General features: G+C 48.0%; 1 protein-coding gene across 4 annotated transcripts in view; it reads left to right on the top strand.

Annotated features, from left to right (window-relative positions):
* Window positions 1-3,157: 3,157 nt before the first annotated feature.
* TSKU (tsukushi, small leucine rich proteoglycan) overlaps window positions 3,158-25,924 on the top strand; it is a 67,575-nt gene continuing 44,808 nt past the window's right edge. The window contains exons 1-2 of one of the 4 annotated variants that reach the window (XM_085623264.1): window positions 3,158-3,478; window positions 24,166-24,280. The gene's annotated coding sequence lies outside the window, so the exon portion shown is untranslated. Of the gene's footprint in view, window positions 3,479-5,023; window positions 5,145-5,911; window positions 6,151-6,654; window positions 6,674-24,165; window positions 24,281-25,924 lie in introns of those variants that run through there. The other 3 variants (XM_085623265.1, XM_085623266.1, XM_085623267.1) reach the window with 3 other exon arrangements.

Raw genomic sequence — 25,924 nt, 5'->3', positions numbered from 1 at the left:
GTTTATTGTATATTCTACACTTAGGGGCCATTACGATGTCAGTTGGACTGACTTCTGCGATCCTGTTGACGGCGGTCGGAGTGCCGCGGTATCGTCGGAAGTGATCAGTCCGACCGCCGGATTACCTGCATTTGTATACAGGGAAATCTGGCCACCGCAGTCAGTGGAGCTAGTCGGAGAGCGGACCACCTAACAAACTGCCCTCCCAATTACGATGCGCCTTTCCGGCGGTCCAACCACCTCATCAGAGCTGGCGGAACGGGAGGGAAAGAAGACTGAAACACACATGTAGACAGCTCCTTACATCATCTGCCACCATGGAGCCAACCCCACACGTCCTGCCGCTGCTGTACCTGCTCGATGCCACCCAAAATCCGGACCGTTCCGGACGCAACGGCCAGTAAGTGCCAGTAAGTGTCACACCTACCCTTTTACAAGGAACCCTCAACAAATCAAAGCACCGCCATGGAAAAGCAGGGGTGTAACTTGCTCAGTATGAGTTGGGTTGTGTGAGCAACATGTTTCCAAGTCATCACGCTGGGACATCTTGCCAATACATATTTCATGAGAAGCAGGACATGAGGGGGCCTGAAGGGACAGTGGAAAGCGTGAGTAGTGAGAGTTGTGTAGCAGGGCTTAAAGTGGTCCAGGGTCTGCGCCAGCCGTTAGCACCGGCATGTCAAAAAAGCAGATGCAGAGAAGGGTCCCATTGGACTCTCCATATTTGCCCTCACCTTCAGTGTGCGAAATATATTCAACTCTGCAGCAGTACCACCTTCCACTGCCGTAGATGTAGCTGCAAAGAGACTCGTAATAGTCCATTCCCAGTGTTGTCACCAACTATGGTGGATACTAAAGACTTTCAACTAAAGTGAGTGTTATCATGCACTGCATTTACCACAATGCACCTGGGTAAATTGGGTGCTGGTGTGTCAGGCAGTGTGCCTCCCCTTCCTTTTGTGACAAACCGAAGGTTACTGGATTTTACCAGGAGCAGGCACGGCCGGCACAGGTAAGAGCTGTGGGGTGGGGGGTGGGGTGGAAAGCCAAGAGACGACAGGATAGGTAAAATTAAATAAAAAATTTATAAAACCACATACATTGCACCCGCCGCATCGCTGAGTCGGCGATTCGATGAGCGCAAGGTAAGTGGTTTGATTTATTTTTTTTATTTAATTTTACCTATCCCGTTGTCTGCCTTCCCCCTTTCCCCCCCTTCACCCCACCACTCTTACCTGTGCTGGCTTCGTCTGACCAGGAGCATTAAATATTGAAGTCCAGTCAGGACAACTCTTAATTAGGGCCTCGGGTGAATAGAACGCACATTGTTTCTTATGAAAATATTGTGGAAAAACAGCAACCATCTGAGTTTCCCGTATGCAACAAAGGAAAGTTTTCACTATCACTATGTTAGCCCTAATCCAAGGTGCCAAACTTGGAATGTAATAGTGTATCTGATAAACACCAAACCCATTGGTATGAGCTCTAACCAGGTGCAGCATTTACATCCCCACAAGTTGGCTCACATGCAATGAGGCTCTATGAATGGTTTCCACCAGCAGAAGGCTAACGGCTGCGGAGAACAAGCAAAGGAGAATAACAAATGGTAACAATGTTACTGACCATTATTTCTCATGTATTAGTATTCTACATAAATGTAGAGGTAATGCCAAGATACCATGGTTATTGCCACTCCAGCTGAGGGAACTTGTTACCCATAAGAGATCTAAGAAGGAACACATACACATTCCAACATTACGTCAATAGTATTGCTTGCACACTAATCATTAAGTTCTGTTTATATAAATTCGGCCCAGAATCTCAACAGAAAGAGAGAGACCTCTTATCTTATTAGAACCATCCTCTGCTACCAAACTTTATTTTATTTGTAAAGAGCAAAATCCCCATGTTCCAAAAGATGCTATGTCTACTCCATGAATCCTTCAGCCGTCGCACCACTACTCATGCCTTTCAATACAGGAACCATTGCTGCTGTATGTTGCATCAATTTAGGCCATGGTGAACTATGGTCTATCCCTCTGCTACCCTTCTCAATCTATATAACTGTCTAACATATCCACCACTCAAATTACTTTCATATTTTACTATACTAATTCAACACTAATCCTTATATGGGTACCGGCACAGCGTGCTACTCGCCAAAAATTCGCTTCAACACCCCATCGGGTGTAACAAGTGCTATATAAATGCAAACCTTTTACCCTCTTCTATCCCTCCGCTATCCTTCTCAATCCAAATAACTGATTAATATCCACAACTCAAATTAATTTCATATTTCACTATACTAATTCACTACTAATTCTTATGGGTTCCGGAGTAGTGTGCTACTCGCCAAAAAAGAGCTTCGACACCCCCTCAGGGGTAACAAGCGCTATATAAATGCAAACCTTTTTCCCTCCTCTATCCTTCTGAATCCAAATAACTGACTAACCTATCCACCACTCAAATTACTTTCATATTTCACTATACTAATTCAACATTAATACTTTATGGGTTCGGGACTAACATGCTACTTGCCGGAAAAGCGCTTCGACACATCGTCAGGGGTAGTAAGCGCTATATAAATGCAATTACATTACAATGCAATTACAGTGATGCAACAGATGTTCAATAACTGAGAACAGTGTCCATGTAATTGATAAAACTTTAAATATAATTTTGAGGCACATATTATTCGATTGATTAGAATGAGAAGGACTGTGAAAACATTATAGACCTGAGGAAGTTGTACAGAGATTGCTCAAATGACGAAAAACGTGATGGCTGAAGTATGCATGGAGAACAAGCATGCATTCGTTGATATATATGAACGAGATTAAAAGACATATGCAAGAAACAAAGTTTATGTCCCCCAAGCCGTGCAGATTTAGGGCGCGAGGGTAGCCATCTAAATATTAGATGGTCTACGTTGACCCTGCGCTGCCCATTACGTCTCCTGTCTGAATGGGAGAAGGCTGGGCAGTGTCCTGGCGTGCTGTACAGATGCATGCGCCAGATGTTGAGTTTCTTCCAAGAGAAGCAGGCGGTGCGCGGGCTCAGCAGGAAGAGCGCCCGGAGCAAACTGGGCGGCTCTTTGGAGACGCTCCCTGGGAGGAGGGGCCAGCATGAGAATTCAGCAGCCGGGAGGGGTGGTGTGTGGGAGGGAGTGAGCCTGCCCGTCTGCTTGGAAAGCAGTGCTGGAACGAGGACGGAGCTAGGGGAGGGACTGAGTCGGTCTTGGAAGAGGCTGGAGCGACCAGTGACCACGAGGAGAGGGGGGAAGACGGAGACTTCGGCACAAAGAGGCCAAGTGTCACACCGAGGGAGAGGGTCCGAGGCTCGCAGGACCGGTGAAGATCTCTCTGCCGTCACAGCACCGCCGCAGCCCCGGGAAGCATGCGAGAGAGCTGCCGGGGATCTTCTGTGGGACTGGACAGGCAGCCCGGCTGGGACCGACCGGAGGGGCTGCGGACTGCAGGTACGGGCTTGTCGGCGACGGAGGGTCCTCATGCATTGCATACCTAACCACCCTGCAGCTCTGCCACGACCCCCTTACCGCCCTGCGGGCACCCGGCTTTACCACTCTTAGTTGTACCCTCTTAAAGCCTTGCACACCCTCGGCTCTTCCACCTTTGGTTGTACCCCCTTACAACCCTGCGCACACCCAGCTCTGCCCCCCCCTTAGTTGTACCCCGTACCGCCCCTCGCACACCTAGCTCTGCCCCCCTTTAGTTGTACCCCTTACCGCCCCGCTGTGCCACTGCCAGTCCCTGAGCTTTCCCTAAATCGTTCCTTCCCTCATGTCGGAAGCCCTAATCCCTCCGCTCCCAGTGGACAGTAGGCCCTGCTGCCTACAGTCCTAACCCCTTACCTCCTTCTGCACGCCTAACATTACCGCCATGTGCTTGTGCACACCCGGCTCTGCCACCCTTAGTTCTACCCTCTTACCACCCTGTGCACACCCGGCTCTGCCACCCTTAGTTCTACCCTCTTACCACCCTGTGCACACCCGGCTCTGCCACCCTTAGTTCTACCATCTTACCGCCCTGTGCACACCCGGCTCTTCAATCTCTAGTTTTAATCCCTCCCCTGCCCGTGCACTCCCGGCTCCGCACTCTGTAGCCTTTGACCCCCCCCCTCCTGCCTGTGCACGCCCTGCTCTTCTGCCTGTAGCCCTGAACCCCCTTATCCACTCTCCAGGGCTTAAAGTGGGCCGGGTCTCACCGGTGCGGAGCACCTGCTGTTTTTTAAATGGGGCCTCGAAACGAGTCTCTATATCGGACTCTGTTTTGTGCCCTGGCACATGTGGTCCTGCAGTGACAGCAGGCACATGGATGTGCGCCTGCTCACTTCTCACTAGTGGAGAAGTTACGGCATGACGTCATGCCAGATGAGCGTTGTAGGGGAAGGGAAATCCTTCAAAGAGTCATTTCCTCTCTGGATTTCCCTTCTCTTTTTGAAACTCGGGAGCAGCAACATTGTCATGGTGTCACAAGGGCTTTAAGTGGAAGCTTTTTCAATATTATCTACAAGCCATAGTTGCTGCTTATTTATCTTCTGCAAATAACCATTAACAAAGCCAATAGTCCTGACTTGTAATAGGTATGATGTTACTTGTATCATATCTGGATGCAATGACAGAAGCAGCGAAATAGAAGTCGGGCTGCACGCTATGCTAAGCACAGATTTGTAGCTTGCGTGTTTTTAAGCCACGCCCTTAATTACATTGGCCACGCCCTTTTGAGAGACCCTCCAGTTTTTTCATCCCACAGAAAGCCATGCCACTGTGCATAATCGACTCTACGGTCTGCACTCCTAAACCCTTACTGTCAACACACGCGCGCTAGGCTTTGCGACCAGAGTTTGAAACCCCTACCCCCTCCACTCTCTAGCCTTTGCGGCCTCTAGTTCCAGCCTCTTACCTTCCCTCGCTCCCAGGGCTCTGTCGCTGCGTCCAATCGTTGCCCTGGCTCGTAGCCAGCCCACCCACCCTAACAGTACACTACCCTCTCTACCCGTCCCAACCGCATTGTCTCGTCGGTGCCAGTACCAGGGGTTACTGCTCTGCCGCCAGGCCTCCAGGACCGAGCTTCTGCCGGACTATAGTGCTCCACGTCTTTCCCGCTGACCCCTGAGGCTACGCGGTAATGCAGCTGTACTAGACCCCCCCCCCCCCTTCTGCTTTCTAGAGTTACTTATTGGCATTTGTTGAGCGCTTACTACCATAGTTATGGCGTCGCAGCACATTAAGTGGTTTGTGTAGTTAGCGGAGGGCTCCACTTCGGCCCTCCTCGCGGCAGCACCACCACCCGCCATGCCTCCGTCACTCCCAGCGTGTAGGGAGGACCTCCACCCATATCCAGCTGTATGTATCCCCAGCACCGCCCGCTCCAGCTGTGTTCTCCCCAGGAGTACCTCCACCCATCCCCACCTGTGTTTCGGCCCCTCCACCCGGACTCATTCTTGATCTTATTCCTCCGAGATGTGCTTCTCACAAGAGAGCACTTACTGGTGCGTTACTAGTGCACGCCCCTATGTGCTTCCCACAAGAGAGTGATGGACGCCCCGCTGTGCGCATTACTAGTGCTCTCCGCGATGTGCTTCACGCCCCTCTGCGTGCATTACTACTGGGCTCCCTTATATGCTTGTGAGTGAAGTCCCGCCTGCCTGCCCCAGATGTGCTGCCCAGTGGCGTGTCCAGCCGCGACACTACTGTACTGGGTGGATGTAGGTCCACCCCTTAGCAGATGTGCTACTTGCGTCATAGCCTCAGCTGTGCCGCGTCCCGGGGAGCCCCTGGCCGAGTTCCCTCTGGCGTGCATCCCTCCCTCCCGTCTGAGCCGCGCGTTGTGTGGTGGGGTCCGCCCACTTCTCGTCGGGGTGCCCCGCTTGCCTCCGGAGGTCTCTCCACTGCCCGCCAGCTGTGCTTTCCTCGAGGGCCTATCCACACACAGACCACTCTTTTTTTGTCAGCCGCTTTCCTTTCGGACTAGGATTTTATGTTCGGTCTCTCTTTCTGGCTCTGACAGCCTTTTTAGAAGCATTACGCAAGGACGTACACCCCGCTTTTTAGGTTTTCTACTTATCGTGAACGTGCAATGAACGGATAACTGCGGCAGGCGTTAACGTCTAAAACGAGGCTCTAAACCAGTACGTAACATGCTTCTAAATATACCACTTTCTTATCTCTTGGGGGGGGGGGGGGGGGGGGGGGACGTATTGCTCCTTGAAGTGTTTCTAAGCGCTGCAATCAGTGGGGAATGCCCTCTGTCCCACTTCACGGTGCTATCCCCGGAGTTGCACTTTTGCTCGAGTTTGGGGCCTCGTGGCCGGTTGTCTCCCAGCACCCACTCGGGAGCGACTGCCCCGGAAGGGATCGTGTCTGGGACGGCGCTGGTGTCTCCGGCATCCCGTGTCCAATTACAGTGCTGGGTTTCTCTTCACTGCTCAGTGCACATCTGCACCCCGGGCTCTCCCGCAAGCTCTGTAAACCGACGAGGGAGTTTCCTGCCGAGCAGGACTGACATAACTGAAAGAACAGTCAGCTCGCGAGGCTGTGGAGTTCAGAAGCTCCGCAGTGTGCTGGAGCCCCTCGCCAGGGACCCTACAGCCACTTCTAATGCAAGTCGCCAAGGGCAACTCGTCAAGGGGACGTCCAGTGAATTGTGCCACTGTAAGTAGGGTGGCAACCTCGACTGTATTAAAGTAGTTGGGTCAATTAAAGTAAAGAAGACTACTATACCCAGAATGCATTAGGGTGTCACACAAAAGCAGAGGGCTGGAAGCAATGACATGGAGTGACCATTACTTCTGAGTGCAATTAGATGATGTAATAGCAAGTCGTTACTTACAGTGCTTATAAACAGCATGTGTGATATGAACCGGTATATAAACGAGCATTGGCACGTCCAATTGGTCTCGTCTTTTGGCCCTATTGGCTGTGACAATGTTTTTTAGTGGTGATTTACACACGGGTACTCACAAACATTTTCCCAGGGGTCAAAAGTATATGGTCTATGATGTGGCTGAGGGTCTCAGCGACACCAGCAAGGTTGGGGTCAGGAGAGAGATGGATGTAAGGTGGGTGTAGGTGGAGCGAAGCTTGTAAATTGTGTGGACTGTGAGTCGTGGAGTTATTTTGAGGATTTCATTCCATATTGCCTTCTAAATTGTGCCCCTTGTCTACAGAAGACACAGATTTCACAGTCCCTTGTTCCGCTGTGTTTTAGTCTTTACCCATGCACCGCACCCTGGGGTAAGCCTGCGCTGCTTGCTGTCGCTACCTTTAGTGAGTCAAGTGTGCCCTGGAAGTATCTTGATTGTTGAACTGGAATGAGCTTGAATCTTCTGCCTCACAATCTCCTTATTCCTAGTCTAGTTTATCTGTAAACATTAAGAATGTTTATAAACGGACTCAGGGGGCTATAAGAACTGACATAGACCCCCTGCTTTGAGCCTTGCACTGTGTTGCTGGTAAAAAGAGCATATGGAGTGTTTTGGTTGCTTCTGTGCACACTTCCTTTTTTGTTTTTGATTATATCGCTATGTATTTTTAGTTTCTTGTGACAAGTCCTCTGAACGCGCCCCTCCACTGTTTTCAGCAGGTCCTCTTTAACATCCCTTATAATGTTTTGTTGAGATGGTGAATTATAGATGGTAATAACAGTAATCTGCATTTATGCTAAAATTGATGAAGACTAGACTTTCCCAGCACTTGGGTGTTAGCACTTAATACTGAAGTAAAAGCTGAAAAGGGTGCACCAGAAATTTGAGCAAATGTTATTTAAATGATTGTACGCTGCTTCCTTCAAGAACTGAGTAGACACAGGATTGTTGAAAGGAAGTGTACCCACAAGGGCTCGCGCACAAGGGACATTCTGTAATTGGCATGCATCAGTGATGCTGAAACATTGTTCAGAGCGGGGGTGCTGGTTTAATGTTTCATCACTGATGTCATAGGGATTGTGAAAAATCCATGCGTCGCACAAAGAAGTGTATTCAGCAGGAGGGTGGTAAGGATGTACTATGTAGCTTGTAGTACATGGAGCATACTGTCTCAAATATATTACTAAAGTATGGTGTGGCAGCGCATGGTAGTTTGCAAACACATTTTTCACTGAAATGACCACCGAATTTGAACAAGTATACCGTTTTATTGATAAAACTATGCAGCGCACAAATGTAATGTGTGGAAATTGGGTTTAAGTGAATATTTCATTTGTACATCACCAAGTTTATTGATTTTGTTCCCAGGAAAATATTATCTTTGTTTACACCACACTTCAGAATTACAAATAAGTGCTTAATTTGTGCTTTCCTAACTTCTAATATCTTCAGAAATATCCATAAGTTTATTTAGAGGTATTTAAACTTTGTTGTGTGGTAGTAAATCCTGACATCCTACAGCCGTTCACACTGCCTATTACCCAGCAATATTGTGTCATAGTTTACTGTACAACATCCTCTGTTTGCAGTCAAACAAAGAAAAGTAATCCTCCTCCCGTTCAAAAGCATAAACAGCAATTTGTCAGAAGTTCTAGCCTGACATGCGACCGCTGTCTTCAACATTTAAAGAGTTCTTTTCTGCCTTCTGAAATCCAGCATTGCACATGATCAACTCATAGTGCCAGACATAAGTAGAGTCAGCCATACATATAGACAATTCTCCAAGGAACAGGGAGCCGCTTGAATTCAGCCGGGAGGAATGCTGACAGACACTTGAAGTGGTCTGTCATGGGCTGGATATTAAATCATCCTCGTGGCCAAACGTGTGGCATTGCCACAGCTCTCACCACTCTGCTGTCCTTCATGAAAGCTCTGAGTGAGAACTCCCCTCTGCCAGTAATCTTTCCCTGGCCTGCCTGCCTCCTCTTGTTCGTGTGCATGGGGTATGTGTATGTTATGGTATTTGTATAGCATAAACCTGGCTGAAAGCTGTTGCACATTGAGGCCTCGGGGTGCAGGACGTGTGAGATGGAATGATTGAAGGCCCTGTATGTAGGGGGTGGCCCTTAATTGCCCAGGTTGGGAAGGTTACAGTGGCCTCCATCAGTTTTGTAGACCTTTCCTGAAGAGATGTACCGAGATCTCTTCAGAGCTGCAGGGGCAGTGCAGTTAATCTAATCTGTGGGGGCACGTGAGGTGGGATTCCGTAATCTCTACATTTAGGTGGGGAAGACATGTTTACTATGCTAGTCTTTTACTACTTTGCTTGGTGTGAGCTCATGTTTGGTGAGGATTTAGTTTTTGTGATGTGGTCCAAGTGTACACCGTGCTTATTCACTCTAGGCAGACGCTTTTTGGAGAGCTTGAGCTGTTTTTACATTTTGTACAATTTTCATCATGCATTTTTTGGGGTTTGCAATTTTCATGAGTGTTCTCAACAGGTGCCAGATATAGAGGTACAGAATCAAGTATAATACAGGTATTTGTAAAGTGCATGTTCAGCCCAGTGGCTTTCAAGGCACTATACAATAGATGTTTGTCATGCCGCTGCATAGTACTCCTGTTTTCAGCCTCAGGGCGATGATACGATGAGTGAACCACCTGGAATTGCATCATTAGCCCTCTATGCCATCAAACCTGTTTATTCCTCCAACCTTCCCATCTATGTATAATGTGACAGCCAAAATGCAGCAGAGCGTGGTGCTGGGCAACTGGGAGGGCATGCAGTAAATGAGTGATGGAGGGGAAACTGGAAAACATTGGTTGCCTTGCTCTTTAGGTCGAGCCTACTAGACAACTCCTGCCCTCTGTTGGGAGACATTGTGAGTTTATCAAGACCATACAGGGGGATTGAAGCCCAACCTTTTCCTACCATTGGTCGGCTTTCCTGTCACTCTCATTGACTTGTTTCTTATTCGATGGTTTGCCTTGTCCATCTTGTGTCAGTCCGGCCCCTGGAGCATTGCCTCTTTACTTATGTTCTTTCGCTGCTCTTTTTGAGGTAGTTACTAATTAAGAGTGCATATGTTTTCAATCTGTCTCCCTAGTGTGCTTCTATCTCCCCCGTGCTCCATGTTGCTCTCTCTTGTATCTGTGTACGTCTCACCTCCTGCTGCACGCTGCCCTCTCGCTCGTTGCTTCTCCTCGCCCCCGCCCTCCACATTGTTTACATCCACCCATGACCTCATTCACTCCCACCGGTTGCTCCCCCCAGCCATGTCGGCAATTTGTGTCGCTTGCCCTTAACCGATGTTTCAAATAAAAATTACAAAATATGTAAAAATTGCTTGCATAATTTGTAGATGTGCGTAGTGTGGTTTCCTAAAAAAGGACACGACTGCAGCATTTTAGCGTCTTTTAAAAAAAATTAATTTCCTTTAGCCATATTGAACAGCATCAGGATACTGCGCAGCATGGCTAAACAAGCATTGAAAATGCAATAGGTCTCGCCTTTTATTAAGTTAAAGCTATTTGCTTTGCTAATGATATTGTACAGCAAAGCAAATGGCTTTAACTTAATTAAAGGCGAGACCTATTGCATTTTTAATGCAATAGGTCTCGCATTTACGCAAGTTTATGCTATTGGCATTATAAATGACAATGCCTTTTATTTAAGTTTTAAAAACAAAAATAAAAGGCATTGTAATTTGTATGGGAATAGCTCAAACTCGCGTAAATGCGAGACCTATTGCATTGCAAACACTGTGGCTGTAGGGTTCGCACTGCCTCATTTTCACAATAAAACTTCAAACCATGTAGTTGAATGGGGGTTTGCCACCTAGACTGGACATCTAAAGATATAAGAATCAAAACCAGTGACAACAATACACGTCTGATACAATGTTGGCACTGCCATGCATACAGCAAAGCTCCAAGCCACGTACTTGACTAAGCATTTGCCATCTGAACAGTATATCAGGAGCAAATAATACTGGCACATTACTATACAACCGTACACGTCAAACATAACTCACTGGCACTATGATGTGTAAAAGGCTCCTGGGAAGTAGTTGGTTCAGAGTGTGCCCCGTTGAGAGAACAGCAAACACAGCACTACATAACACCCAGAAAGAGATAAATAAGGTATGTAATACAACCTACAGCCCGTTACCATATTTACACGACAAGCCTGAAAGTGTGTAGTGCGTGTAATTGTGTTGTGTTACGCAACAGTAAACAGTTTGGAAAACCATGGAGGACCTTATGGAAAACATCAATACTTTTCACACAGGCCACTGCACGACCATGAGACGCACCATTGAATTATGCCAGTTTTAAGAGTCCACCTAATGGTTAAAGCAATTCAGCGGGTAAAACTCTATTATGCACGAATTTAAGCAAATGTGTACAAAGACGCCAGTTAGCACCAAATCAGACATGGCTTAATGGCATGCTAGACCACCCGGCAACAGAACGATCAAAGCAAGCATTAGATAAATTACTGACTCTCACAAGGACAAACAGAACCGCGTTATTGGTATAAATGAATGACCTTTGGGGACACCCGTGAGGGAGATTAAGGTAATGTACTGCATGATAGCTATTTCTCCATTAACTTGCATTGGAGTGAAACAAGTTTCAAGAGGGGGGAAAGGTAAAATCACACCATTTTCTAAACACAATTGGGAGCGCTTGCATGTAAAACATACCAAGCACTATGCTGCAGCCGACATGCAATCAGTGTAGACCGCCCATCCGATAGCCAGAGCAATAGAGCTCATGTGGAGAGCACCCTGGAGCTCTTAGTAGGGGGTACCACAGAGATCACTCATGTAAGCAAGTTCCCTGGAGCACCTTGTATTGACACAGTGCCTTGAGACCATCACTTCTGGGTCTCGAGCTGTCAGAGCTTAGTGCCAGGAGGCCGAATTCCCTCCTAACTCACCTCCTTCTTCTTCTTCTGTTCACTGGAGGGTGGCAGGCCGCAGAACGCCAAGCACCGGCAGCAAGAATCTCATGGTACACAATGTCTAACAAATATCAAATAAGAATCCTGGATACGTCATTTTTCAAGAATCTGATTTTAAATAAAAAATAAATCTTCTAGAAAGGATTACGTCTCAACATAATGCAACCAGTTTATATCCACAAGCCCTTAGTATCTGAAATGCAATCCCAGACCAGATGTGCATAGTTCCATTCCTGCTTGTAGTCTATTACATAGATGCTTGTAGCCAACACGTTTCATTCAATTCTGAATTTCTTCAGGGCTTAAGTTGTACAAACCGACCCATATTAATTGATGGTTGTATACAGTGTTTAACCCAATCTTGAGGCTGAGACCGGCCACTGAGGTCAAATAATCTTAGTAATTAGGAATTTACACATGGTGGTAGGTGCAACTCACTCAGAGAGCACGTCCGTTTTCACACGGCATCTACCACTGTTAAGGAATTATCATGGTACCTCTTTGTCAGAAACGTAGCTATTGACTATTACAGCGGCGGTCTGCAGGCTGGTAGTAGCAAGACACTAGTAGGAATATTCAGGCTTCTGCAGAATTGTGAAAATGCATGGAAGGGGTGTTCATGGCAGGTACATTTCTGTGCAATGTGTATAGTACATGTTGAGTGCTCTCAGTGCAACCATCGGCCTCAAACTCAGTGACGTGAGTATTGGCAAAACTGTTTCACTCTGCTGCCTCCGCCAACCAGGCCCATGAACTGGATGATATTTACTTCTGGAGGTTGGATCACAAGTAATAATTGAGCCAAGTGGTAGCCTGGGGGTCAGGTGCTTGCTTCTGTGTCCTCACAGCTTATGTAGGTGATGAGATCCGTTTGTAATGGGGTTTTCCCTCTGCCCTCTGCTTCATGTGTCTCTGTCACGAGACTGAGGTGCTCTAGGCCCCAAGGGTGTTCGTATTGCACTGTCACGATACGGTGTGTTTACGCAATCAGTTTAAGAGGGGGCTTGTAGAGTTTAGCCCACTGCATCAGTACAGCAGCCAGGGGAGACCACATTAAATAGACAGAACTGCTACAGTGCTGCTGTCAATGGTCCCGGGCTCAAGGCCCGTAGAGCTCCCGCGGCCCCCCACTCCCCAGAACCTCTGGGGCCCTGCTTCTCCCCCTCACACTCAGCCCTCACGCCTGCACGGCTCTGGCCCTGCCGCCGCCCGCGGTGCTCGGGGCACGAGTACAGGCAGCACAGCAACTTATCAACTATGCAGTGACAAATGCTCAGGGCGAGGACCCGCCAAACATGTCTATCCCGAGGGCGTGGGCTGCTGGCCCTGGCACGAAGGGGAGGCAAAATTGTGCTAGAACCTGGGGCAACCTCAGTCCAGGGATGGGGGCGTCAACCTGCAGCCGAGTCCTCTAAGCTGCCACCTCTGGGGGAGGGCAGCGGGCACCCTCCCGGGCAGCAGCCCTCAGCGCTACCCCAGGCCCCAGCAGAGACCCTGCCTGACCGGAGGGGCAGCACCCGCCCCAGGGACAGCACCCCGGAACCCACGGCCAGCACAGCCCGTGCTCCAGCAGTCGCCCCTATCCTGCAGGAGCCTCTCCCCTACCCCTGTGCGGGCTGTACTGGCTGAGGCAGCGGGCACTGCCTCCTCCGAGCACTCAGTGCCATCCTCACCCCGGCGGATGTCCCAGGCATAGGCGGCAGCGCTGAGCCCGTGCCCGATGAAGGGAGAGCCGGGAGGAGCCGAGCCTCGCAGGCGCTGCGCAGAGGGAGCCGCTCCTACCTTCGGCCGCAGATCCAGGAACACGGGGTCCCTCAGCTCGGGCACAGCGCCGATTCCAGGTGTCCCGCAGGCTCCATCTTTCCGGATGTTTCTTTCAGCTCTCAAAGTCAATTTGCATTAACAAGCACGGTCGGCTTTCATTTTCATCCATAGTGAAAGCTTTCTTGCCTTTATGGGGCCATGTGTTTGAAACACATGGCCCCATAAAGATAAGAAAGCTTTCACGAGGCACAGAAGTCAGACGAGCCCGTCCAAATGGGATGGCTCAGAAAGCCGAGCAAATACGTCAGCAACAGCTCTTTTTCCAATGGCTGGCCACCGTTTAGCATAAACGGTGACTCCAGCCAATGGAAAAGAGAGGCGGGGCTTAATGCCCTTTTACTAAAAAATCCCCATATCATTAAATCTCGCCAGCGAGACTGCGCATGCGCGCAGCCTACGCCAGGCGAGACCTAAAAACGAATCGCAAAGCCAGTTGGTTCCAAAGTTGAGACCTATAGACTTTGCCCACGCTTGTTCTTTTTCTGATGGTGTCCTGGCTGCGTGTGCCCTGAGCCTCCAGAGATGATGAGCTTGTCACCTTGATGGGCAAGGCAGAGTGTTGCGATACATGTGTGATACACCTAGTTTTGAAGATGGTGTGGGCTGGCACGGGGAGCCAGTAGGATCCACCACTGTGAGGGTGATGCTTCCTTAGTTCTTCTGGTCCTTGATGAGGTCTGCTGCTGCCTGCTAAGTTGTATTTATGTTTCCACTTTCTAGTGGCAGTGAAAATAAAACTCCCAAGTTTAGCACTTCTTTTAGCACTTCGACCATCTGAGAATACAGGAAATGCACTTCCTGCACTGAAGGGAGTAAACTTCCCCCATACCTCAGTGTTCCTCAGGCTGCCCACAGGCTTCATAGCGATGTATTGATCTGTGCCTGCCAAACAGGTGGGCCAGTACTCATGATGTGAGGGGGTAGGGGTGACTAGTGCCTGTGCTGGCACGGTACAGTTGCATCTTGTGTGTTGTTATCTGACCTGCAAGCGTGTTTGGCGGTGTAGTGGCTTGTGGTCCGTAGGATGTGGTGTGACAGGGAGGTCTGTTCAATGCGCACTTCAGCTCTTGGCTATGACTGAAGAGGAAGGGTTCATGGTCCTTAAATATCCGTGATATTGCAGTGTGAAAAACCAGCTGCAAAAACACTTTCTCACAATAGTTCCTATTGTTTACACCATGGGTACTCGCAAACATTTTCTCAAGGGCCAAAACGGTTGGTGTGATATGTGCCCAAGGGCCGCATTGTGGCCTCTGGGGTAACGGTTGGGCGAGGGGGTTCGAGGGTTGGTGGATGTAGGCTGGTCTTTAAGTGGGTAGGGTCTCACCGCTGCTGAGCACCCACAGTTTTTTAAAGGGGGCTTCGAAACGGGTCCCTATCAGGCTCTGTTTTGTGCCCCGGACCGCAGTGACAGCAGGCACATCACTGTGCCCGTGCTCACACTTCTCACTAGTGGAGAAGTTACAGCATGAGGTCATGCCAGGTGAGCGTTGTAGGGAAGGGAAATCCTTTAAAGAGAGTCATTTTCTCTCTGGATTTCCCTTCTCTTTTTGAAACTCGGGAGCAGCAACATTGTCATGGTGTCACCAGGGCTTTAAATGGAAGCTTTTTCAGTAGTATATACAAGCCATAGTTGCTGCTTATTTATCTTATGCAACTAACAACCATTGACAAAGCCAATAGTCCTGACTTGTTGTAGGTATGATTTTACTTGTTGTATCATATCTAGATGCAATGACAGAAACAGCAAAATACAAGTCGGGCGGCACACTGTGCTAAACACAGATTTTTAGCTTGCTTGTTTTAAGCTACGCCCTTAATTACATTGGCCACGCCCCTTAATGAGACCCTCCAGTTTTTTCATCCCACTTAAAGCCCTGGGTGTAGGCAAAGTGAAGCATATACATCTAGTGGCTGAATTGAACCTTGTGAAACCAGAAAACCTAGAATTATTCCCAGCTTCCACGCCGTATCAAATTGTCTGGTACGGTGACAATTTTTTATTTCACTTTTCATCCGGTTTTTCATTATCACATATAAGAGGACCTCAAAATACATAGCTTCAGGATATGCGCTGTACAAAACCTTCTCCTGCGTTTGATTTAATGAACTATATTGTTGTTCATGTATAATAGGAACCCAGGCACCCAAAGAGTGCACATAACAACGGACTAGCCTCTTTAGATCTCTATTGGCATTGTTGTCAGGGTAAGGGGAAGAAATATTTTTTTCTAAAATCATGTTTGAAACATATCCCTTTTATATAAATATTTCAGTTGTACTAAAGTGAAAAGGTTCTGCATGTTAATTAAATACACTTTTTGAATTTTGAAGTGTCATCTTTTTACACTATTGCTGCAAAAGCTTTAAAATGATGGTATTTCTAAAGTAAAGCGGGGCAGTACTTCCTAATTATATGATATCCTCCCTAATTATATCCTTTCTTTAGCACCAATTAAATTTTAAATAAATGCTTGCCTGTTTATTTAACGTCTTTTTATTGTTGGTGCTGAGTCGAGTAAACAGCAGCCAAGGGGCAGCATGTAAAGGTCAGGAGGGCCACACTTTGAGCATCATTGGTTTGCAGCTGTCCTAATATTCAGAGCCAAAAAAAAACAGACCAAGTATTGTGTGCAAGTACTGTTTGTAATGTACTTTTTAAATTGTAATTACTGAATAACGTAGAATGAAATTGTTAGATTTGTATCTGTTCCAGGAAGTTGTGGGCCTGCTGCTGTGTGAAATTCAGATCTTGGGAACAGTGTGTGCACTTAGGAGACTGACGCTTTTCCCAGTAGTTAAAGTACATAAAAAGTATAGGAACTGTGGACCTGAGTAACCTTCAGATTAATGCATATAAAATATAACACACACACTAAATTAAAAATACATTCAATTTAAAGTAATCAGTGGATATGACCAGGTATTGCCAAGTCCCCGCCTCAGCTGACATAACTCCCTTCCATGGGCCTTGTGGGGTATCAACCTCCGAACAAACCCACCCCCGCCCCACTCTGCCTCAGGCATGGAACAGACAAAAACACCTAATTTAACTTTTTGGGTTAGGGGTCGCAACAACCCCGGCCGTATTTTATTCAATGACAAAAAACACATTAAAATGTCATATTTAAATACGAAGAAAACCTGGCATGACAATCCAGCATATTCATTAATCAACCGTGTTGTACACAACTTATTTACAAATGTTTGTGGATGACTAACCTTAACATAGATTCTAATACATAGCCATTCCTAACCAAAAATTCAAAATGTTAGACATTTGTTTTCTGCATATCCCATTTGGGCCCACGGGCAAGGTCCAACTACGTGCTAGGTCTACCCCCCTACCGGAGTGACCTTGCGCAGGAGGCCCTATTGCCCAGAAGGTTATCTACCTCTGGCACCCCCCTATGCCCCCATATACCATCCCCAAGGGGCTGCGCTGTTATGCCAACTTGGCACCCATGCACCTGTGCAGGAATTGGCAGCGAGCGCCAGCTGGAAGCGTGCACTTCTTAGGGCAATGGGAAATGGCGATGTGTAATTAAAATACTACAAGGTCCAAGCCTGTGACTGAACGCACTGTGAATACACAAGTCATTATTTGGTCAATCTAGGAGCTAGAGCCTGTGTGATCTAAGTGGAAGGTCTCGGGCAATTAGTATTGCTTGGTTGGTTGAGATCTATAAAGAACACGTTAGTAGATCTGGGTTTAAGTGATTATTGGTCCAACGCCTCCCCCATCACTTTAAGTGATTATCGCACTGTGAAGGAGAGGTTTTGGTGCTGTGCTGTTAGAAACTGTTGACACAAACTTCACAAGCCTGTATCTTTGAAATGCGGACACAAATTTTAAAAATCCTGGCTCCCATCAACCCTCCCTTGGCTAGAACGCTCTATATAGAGTTCAGGTTGGGCATTCTTCCAAAAGCCTCCTTTACAAGCTCTAGGTCAGCTTCTGACCCTGAGTGTAAGTTCTGGCCAGTCTGTAAGCAATCCGAGGATCTGTTCTGGTACTGCCTAAAACCCCCCTCCTCTTAATAAACCAAATACCCTTGGGAAATGGGGACCCTCCCAGCTCCCGTGGAGGCTCGCCGCCCCCCTTTCCCCCAAGGCAAACAATGCGCACACCACAACTGTTTGGATTAGGGGTCATAGTAACCCCGGCCTTATTTTATTACATAAAATAATCAAAACATTGAAATTCTTATAATTTACATTATGTACAATACGCAGAAAGTCCAATACATTGATAGGTACAAGATGTCAATTGGCTAACCTTAACATGCTTCTAGTACACAGCCATTCCTATTGTCATCTAAACGATGAAGATAATCTCATTCTGCGTATCCCTGTTAGAGCCTACGGCAAAGTAAATGACTGGCGGCCGCAGATCCCGATCAAGCTAGGTCCCAACCTCCTACCGGAGTGACCTTGCGCAGGGGGCCCAGCTTATCGGATGGATCCCTACCCCGGGCGCCCCTACGCCCTCTCCGTTAAACTCCATAAAGGGGAGCTGCAGTTATGCAATCCGAGGAAACTCTTCTGCACTGCTTACAAGAGACGGATTAAAATGGGTCCACCCTCTTTGTTTGGTGCTGCCACCAAGGCAGTGCCCTGTGGCATTATGAATATGCAAGTCTGACGCCAGTACCTGTGTGGGATTTGTCATTTCCAGATTTTTGGAAATGAGCCTGGATTATAAGAACTAATGAACTGAGATCGGGTTTATAAGCTCCTGTGCTCGGTGGAAATATTTAATAGATGAATTAGTTAAACGTTTTTACTTGATTTTATTATGTTTTGTTGATGGATAATTTTCACAGTAAAAGAAAATATAATGTTATATTAAGATTATATTACAGTATAAGGGTGGCTGCCCCAAAATGTGCAGATATTTAGGGTTTTTAGATGAAACTAGTGCTTTCCAAATATATTGTTTAGTAACCGGCGGGCTGTACCTCATGCACACAGTTTCAGTAAGTTTCCAAAACCTCAGTGCACGCCAGAAGTCCGCTGGTAACCTTATATTACTTCTGAAAAGTAATAAATCTTTGTCACCATGAAGCATCAGATGGCTCCATCTATTAAAGCTATGTACCGGCTCCATTAAACTTGCTAATTATCAATTTTATGCATTTACATTTCTTTCATGTTGCAGGCACTCTGGAGAGAAGGCGTGTTTCTACTTTAGCTAACCACCGCTCCCTCGACTTGAGCCCCCCCTTTTACCCAAAGGCACAACAAATTTGGCATTAACCTTCCGAAAATGGCTGTTTTGTGCCAAAAATGTAAAGGGACTGTGTTTGTAAAAAAAAAAAATGTTTAATCTGCATGTCGTTCCAAATAGATTCTGCCCACTTTGACCACTGGCTATATCAGGGCCATGATGATGAGCGTGGTCAGTCTGTGTGCCTTCCACCCCAAACCTCACAGCTGCCCTGCTGGTGTATGTCCAAGGCGCAGGTACAAGGAGATGGGTCTTTTATTTTGGAGCTGCATGTGAAATGATATGGCCTACTGGCCAGAGGTGCCGACTTTGAAACTGGAAAACCAGGTTCCAGGACTGGTATTGGCTCGAGATTCTGGGATTATGGGCAAATCACTTAATCTCCCCTGCCTTTAAATAAAAAAAAAAAAAAAGCCCTACAAAATAATGTGTGCTTGTGTAATGTAACCAGTGCTCATGTAAATAAAAAATACCTCGGATTGAGTTTGCACTAAATAAAACTGATAATCCCAAACCCCATACCACTACTATGGTCCCCAAAATATCCCTTTCTAAACTCTTCCCTACTCTACCCCTCCTTGCATCATCATATACCTCTTTTACTATTTTGATCTCCCAAACAAGCCTTTCTTCACCCTTCTCTCTAACTCTTCCACCTCCCTGTCACTCATCCCAAGCCTCCTCCTACTGCTATGAGCTAACGAAAAAAAATAATTCTAAAATCCTTCCCTCTTCTATGCCCCCCACTATCGTTTTCAATCCAAACAGACTAACATGTCCACCACTCAAACTAATTTCATATTTCACTATACTAATTCACCACTAATCCTTTATGGGTTCCGGAGTAGCTTGCACTCACCGAAAAAGTGCTTCAACGCCTCATCAGGGGTAGCAAGTGCTATATAAATGCAAACCTGTCCCACCACTATCCTTCTCAATCCAAATAACTAACATATCCACCACTCAAATTAATTTCATATTTCACTATACTAATTCAACACTAATCCTTTATGGGTTCCGGAGTAGTTAGTTACTCGCTGAAAAAGCGCTTCGATGCCTCGTCTGGGGTAGTAAGCGCTATATAAAAGCAATTATAATACAATTACACGCTAATTGAGCATCTCTCCTCTCAGCCCCAGAACCATGTCTTGTTATATTTCAAGTTACTTACCTGTAACATTAGTTTTGACGCTTTAGGTTATGCTAGATTCATGTCACACATCCACCTCCACTAAATATGAAAAGGGAAAGCAGGCCCCAACGCCCTGTCAAAAAAGCAGAGGTACATGCAGACAAAAACATCAGTGGAAAACTTAAAAATGCATAATGATACCCTAAAGGAAGATGAGGTGTGTGGAGGCATATGTGCAGGCGAGGCGGCGCGTGGGGGCTGGTAGGCCTGTCAGGCCGCTCAGCCTGTCCTGGAGCTCGGATTGCCACGGCTGCATAGAAATCTGATCGGCAGCTGGAGCTGCGCCGCCTCCAACCCTCTGCCCCCCTCCTCTCCAGCTCTGATTTCAAAGCACATTCACGACAGCCTCCCAGGGACCGTGTGGCATGTCTTGTCTGCCTACTCTTACACCCGCCCCCACCCACACAGTGCACCAGGGTCGCGACTTGTTGCCAGCCTTGTCCAGATGGGGGGGAGGGGGCGGGGTTACTCTGCCCTATGCCCATCGTAAAGGGTCTCCGGCCTCCTCAGCACTATAGTTGCGTGTGCCCTGTCTCTGCCAATTGTTCCGTGACACGTAGGAGACATTGGAATGTTGAAGTTTCTTGTTTCTAACTTGTCCGTTTTGTTCCGTCCTCGCTCTCCAGTCACGTCGTCTACCGGTGTAAAGGGCCCTTTGTATCGGGTTCATGTTGCAACTCGAACGCGCACTCGACCCCCGTTAAAATACTTCCCAAAAGAACGTAAAATATTCTGGTTGCAGAGTTAACGGTACTCACGGCTTTGTTGTAGCAGAACATGATTATAGGCACTTTATTAACCAGTTGAAACTGGTACTTGCGTTATCGACCTCGGAAGGATGTGAGGCTCCGTATGAGTCAAATCTTTCTCTGCCGGTCATAGAGCTCATCAATAAGGCCTCCCGAGCGCTTTCAAATCGTCGACTTTCGTGCTCTATGTACCAGGGGCGCCTGCATTCTGGCCAAAGTTCACTCGGCTGCCCTCCCCTTGTAACTCCGTCTCGCTTTTACCTGCGCTCATAAACGCCCAGTCCCGCCGACGCACGGTGTTATAAGAGTTTACAATCTTTTTATGGAAACAATGGCCGCCCTTTCACAAGTATAGCATTTTGCACCGTGGACACCAACTTGTTTATTTTGTGTCTTATGGTACAGGGAGATTTGCATGTAGACGGTGCTGCTACCTTTGTAAACCTTGACTCGGGCGGGACTAATTTAGAAATAACAAAGAGCCACCCGGGGCGCTGGTACCCCCCCCCCCCCAGCTAGAGGTCACGTGTACAGCGCATCACAGCACTCCCTGGACACCAACGGTGTATCTAGGCGCTATGATGGTGGCGCCTGTGATACCTCCCACCCCACGCTGGCTGCCACTGCGTTCATTCTCTTGCAGGAGGGGAGGCCCTCGCGCCGCATGTGTCCCAGTCAGCACGGCAGCTGGTTGGGAACGGCACGAGCCTTGTTTTCTCGCGTGGCCCCCGCTTCTCTCAGCAGCAGGTCCCGAGAGGGAATCTCCCCATTGTCTGCTGCCCTTGTTAACACTGTGTGCCTAGAGGCAGAGCTATAGCGCTCCCTGGTTTGCCGTTCATTGCCTCTAGTTCCCGTCTCCTGCTCGTACCTGAACATGCCTCTGGAAGCACGTCTGCTGCTGCAATTGTGTCTTTAGTTCCGTTGAAAGCCAGGCCTGTATGGCAGTGCCTTTAGTTCCCTTATTCTACCAGTGCCTGGAGCTGCCCGGGAGTCAGGCCAACTCTGCAGTGGTTTTAGTCCCTTCCCCCGAGACCTCCTGTGCAGTAGCTTTAGTTCCCTTCCCCGAGACCTGCTGTGCAGTGGTTTTAGTTCTTTCCCCTAGACCTGCTGTGCAGTGGTTTTAGCTCCTTTCCCCCAAGACCTGCTTTGCAGTGATTTTAATTCCCTTCCCCGAGACCTGCTGTGCAGTAGTTTTAGTTCCTTCCCCGAGACCTGCTGTGCAGTGGTTTTAGTTCCTTCCCCGAGACCTGCCTTGCAGTGGTTTTAGTTCCCTTCCCCGAGACCTGCCTTGCAGTGGTTTTAGTTCCCTTTCCCGAGACCTGCTGTGCAGTGGTTTTAGTTCCCTTCCCCGAGACCTGCTTTGCAGTGGTTTTAGTTCCTTCCCCCGAGACCTGCTGTGCAGTGGTTTTAGTTCCCTTCCCCGATACCTGCTGTGCATTGGTTTTAGTTCCCTTCCCCGAGACCTGCTTTGCAGTGATTTTAGTTCCTTCCCCCGAGACCTGCTGTGCATTGGTTTTAGTTCCCTTCCCCAAGACCTGTTGTGCAGTGGTTTTAGTTCCTTCCCCCGAGACCTGTTGTGCAGTGGTTTTAGTTCCTTCCCCCGAGACCTGTTGTGCAGTGGTTTTAGTTCCTTCCCCCGAGACCTGTTGTGCAGTGGTTTTAGTTCCTTCCCCCGAGACCTGTTGTGCAGTGGTTTTAGTTCCCTTCCCCGAGACCTGCTGTGCAGTTGCTTTAGTTCCTTCCCCGAGACCTGCTGTGCAGTGGTTTTAGTTCCCTTCCCCGAGACCTGCTGTGCAGTGTTTTTAGTTCCCTTCCCCGAGATCTGCTGTGCATTGGTTTTAGTTCCTTCCCCGAGACCTGCTGTGCAGTGGTTTTAGTTCCTTCCCCCGAGACCTGTTGTGCAGTGGTTTTAGTTCCCTTCCCCGAGACCTGCTGTGCAGTTGCTTTAGTTCCTTCCCCGAGACCTGCTGTGCAGTGGTTTTAGTTCCCTTCCCCGAGACCTGCTGTGCAGTGTTTTTAGTTCCCTTCCCCGAGACCTGTTGTGCAGTGGTTTTAGTTCCTTCCCCCGAGACCTGTTGTGCAGTGGTTTTAGTTCCTTCCCCCGAGACCTGTTGTGCAGTGGTTTTAGTTCCCTTCCCCGAGACCTGCTGTGCAGTTGCTTTAGTTCCTTCCCCGAGACCTGCTGTGCAGTGGTTTTAGTTCCCTTCCCCGAGACCTGCTGTGCAGTGGTTTTAGTTCCCTTCCCCGAGACCTGCTGTGCATTGGTTTTAGTTCCCTTCCCCGAGACCTGCTGTGCATTGTTTTTAGTTCCCTTCCCCGAGACCTGCTGTGCAGTGGTTTTAGTTCCCTTTCCCGAGACCTACTGTGCAGTGGCTTTAGTTCCTTCCTCCGATACCTGCTGTGCAGTGGTTTTAGTTCCCTTCCCCGAGACCTGCTGTGCAGTGTTTTTAGTTCCCTTCCCCGAGATCTGCTGTGCAGTGGTTTTAGTTCCCTTTCCCGAGACCTACTGTGCAGTGGCTTTAGTTCCTTCCGCTGATACCTGCTGTGCAGTGGTTTTAGTTCCCTTCCCCGAGACCTGCTGTGCATTGGTTTTAGTTCCCTTCCCCGAGATCTGCTGTGCAGTGGTTTTAGTTCCCTTTCCCGAGACCTGCTGTGCAGTGGCTTTAGTTCCTTCCTCGGATACCTGCTGTGCAGTGGCTTTAGTTCCTTCCTCTGATACCTGCTGTGCAGTGGTTTTAGTTCCTTCCCCGAGACCTGCTGTGCAGGGGCTGTAGCTTCCTCTTCGCCTGAACCTGGGCATGCCTCCGGAGCCAGGCGTGCCGGGGAGTGACAATAGTTCCCTTTCTCAGCCTGTCCCTGCACACCTCCGGAGTCTGCAGTACTTTCTTCTGCATGTCCCCGGGCTTGAAGCCTGGACAGCAGTCCAGAGCCCCTGGTTTCCCTGTCCAGACCGGCTGCGCGGTGTCTGTATTTCCCGTGCACTGGCTGTGCCTGGACATGCCTCCGGGGCCAGGCCGGACGTTCAGTGCCTTTCACTGGCGATCTTGGACACATTCAGCGCCTGCAGAGATAACAAGGGTCCCTGTCCGATAATCCTGACTCCCCTTTGTGTAATGGCTTCGGGAGCAGGGGGAGGAGCGAGATTTAGCTCGCTGCGGTGGTGGGGATGGGGGAGGGGAGGTTGTGTGTTAAATCATTAACTCTCCGAGATGAAAGGAGGCGTGGCAGTCTTTATAAAAGAGGCTGGCAGGCTGCAGCGGGTGGTGTAAATACACAGCTATCCTAACTGGGCGCTGCACTTTGTTTTCTGCAACAGGTCTGAATCCAACAGGTCTGAATCCGGAGTTAGCGACTGCCGACGATCACACATTCCGCTGCCTGAGCGATGCTGGACTGTAGCTGATAACAGACGGCTGCCGACCAATTCACAGGTAACCCCCGCCGCAAACTCTTTTAATCTAGCTTTTAGGCAGACTACAAGACCCTGATTTTTTTCTCTCTCCAGTTTTTACAGTGCGAGCTAGACCCACGGGCATCCAGCGCTTAACAAGAGTTTGTTCCTGCTTGAAAAGTAATTGAAGCCCGTGTTTTTATTTCAGGCAACATATACACAGCACTTACTTCAGATAACTCCATTAATTGCTTCGCACTTTCTTGTCTACACACCACTGAGTTAGCCATGTGTGATCCTGGGCACCATAGATACGACGGCACTTAGATCATATGCTGCACGTACTTTTATGTACCGTATGTTTCCTAACCGAGGCGCCATTACGCTGAATCTTCTCTTTATGGTTCATGATGCACGTATGGCGGCTGCACCAAATATATATGCAATACGATATGTATGTTATGTGCCACACATGTCCTGGGTCACAGTCTCTGTATAGTTTCATCTAAAGAGTGTATGGTGCCCTGGTCGATAGCTGGTTCTGCCCTGTACTCGTGATGTCCTGGGTGGTAGTTACACATTCTGTATGTTTATTGTGAACCGGATGTATCGTGCCTGCAGCGATAGCTGCGCCTTCTGTATGTCTGTCTGTAATTCTGATGTCCTCGGTGGTCATTATACATTCTGTGTATTTCATACGTCCCATATGCATGGTCCCATATGCATGATGCACGGTGTGGTACTTGCACCTAGTGTGTACTTATGTTATGTCCTGTACTGATCACCTGGGTAGCACTTACACCTTTCTTATGTTATGTACCATACGTACCATTTCTTGAGCGGTTATTCCTCTTATTATTTCGTATATGTTTATTTCATATTTTCCATATGCATGATGTATGGGATGGAAGTTGCATCTAATGTATGTTTTGGCCAGTTAGAACTTCTGTATATTCCTTTTATCCCCCATGTATGATGGCTGGGTGGTAGCGCCACCTTCTATATGGTTGCCATGTACTGTGTGTCTCACTTCTTGGGCAGCAGTTACGCCTTCTATATGTTTATCTGCTATGTGTGTTATGTCCTGTGGGGTAGATACACCTTTATACGTTTTTTTGTCTACAGTATGTGCCATATTGAGCGTGGATATTACACTTTCTTTATATTCCCGGAGAAGTAATTCTACCTGTTCATACGTTTTTGATCTTTTGCACCTATCGTATCCGGGGCGCAGCGTACACCTTCTGTAGAGTTCTCTTGTACTGCTTAGGCCACGTCTTCTCTTGAGCGCTTTTTGTTGGGGCACAGCACTGCCGCTCACCCTGATCCCAGTACTTGGGCACAAATACATGGAGCTGGAATCCTTCACCCCAGCTTCCTGTCAATGTAAGCTGAATTGTGTCAGGTGGTGGTGGTGAGGGTTCTTTGATTTTAGTAGGAAAAAAAACCTGCATTAGAAAGTAATCCTTTCCTTATGATGTGTACTGTACCTGGTCCTGTGTGTGCTAGAATAAGCAAGTTTTATCAGAGGAACATCAATCATTCAAAAATGCCCAATTTTAGACTTCATCGAAACACGCCCAATCTTGGTAGACAACGTGGAACCGGAGAGAGAGGAACATTATATTTGCCCAGGATCACACAATGTGGTCAAGCATAGAAGCAGAGATTGCACTTCACATCT

Source organism: Triturus cristatus, chromosome 8 (genome assembly GCF_964204655.1).
Source record: "Triturus cristatus chromosome 8, aTriCri1.1, whole genome shotgun sequence".
Taxonomy (NCBI): Eukaryota; Metazoa; Chordata; class Amphibia; order Caudata; family Salamandridae; genus Triturus; species Triturus cristatus.
This window is presented reverse-complemented; position numbering and strand designations above follow the sequence as displayed.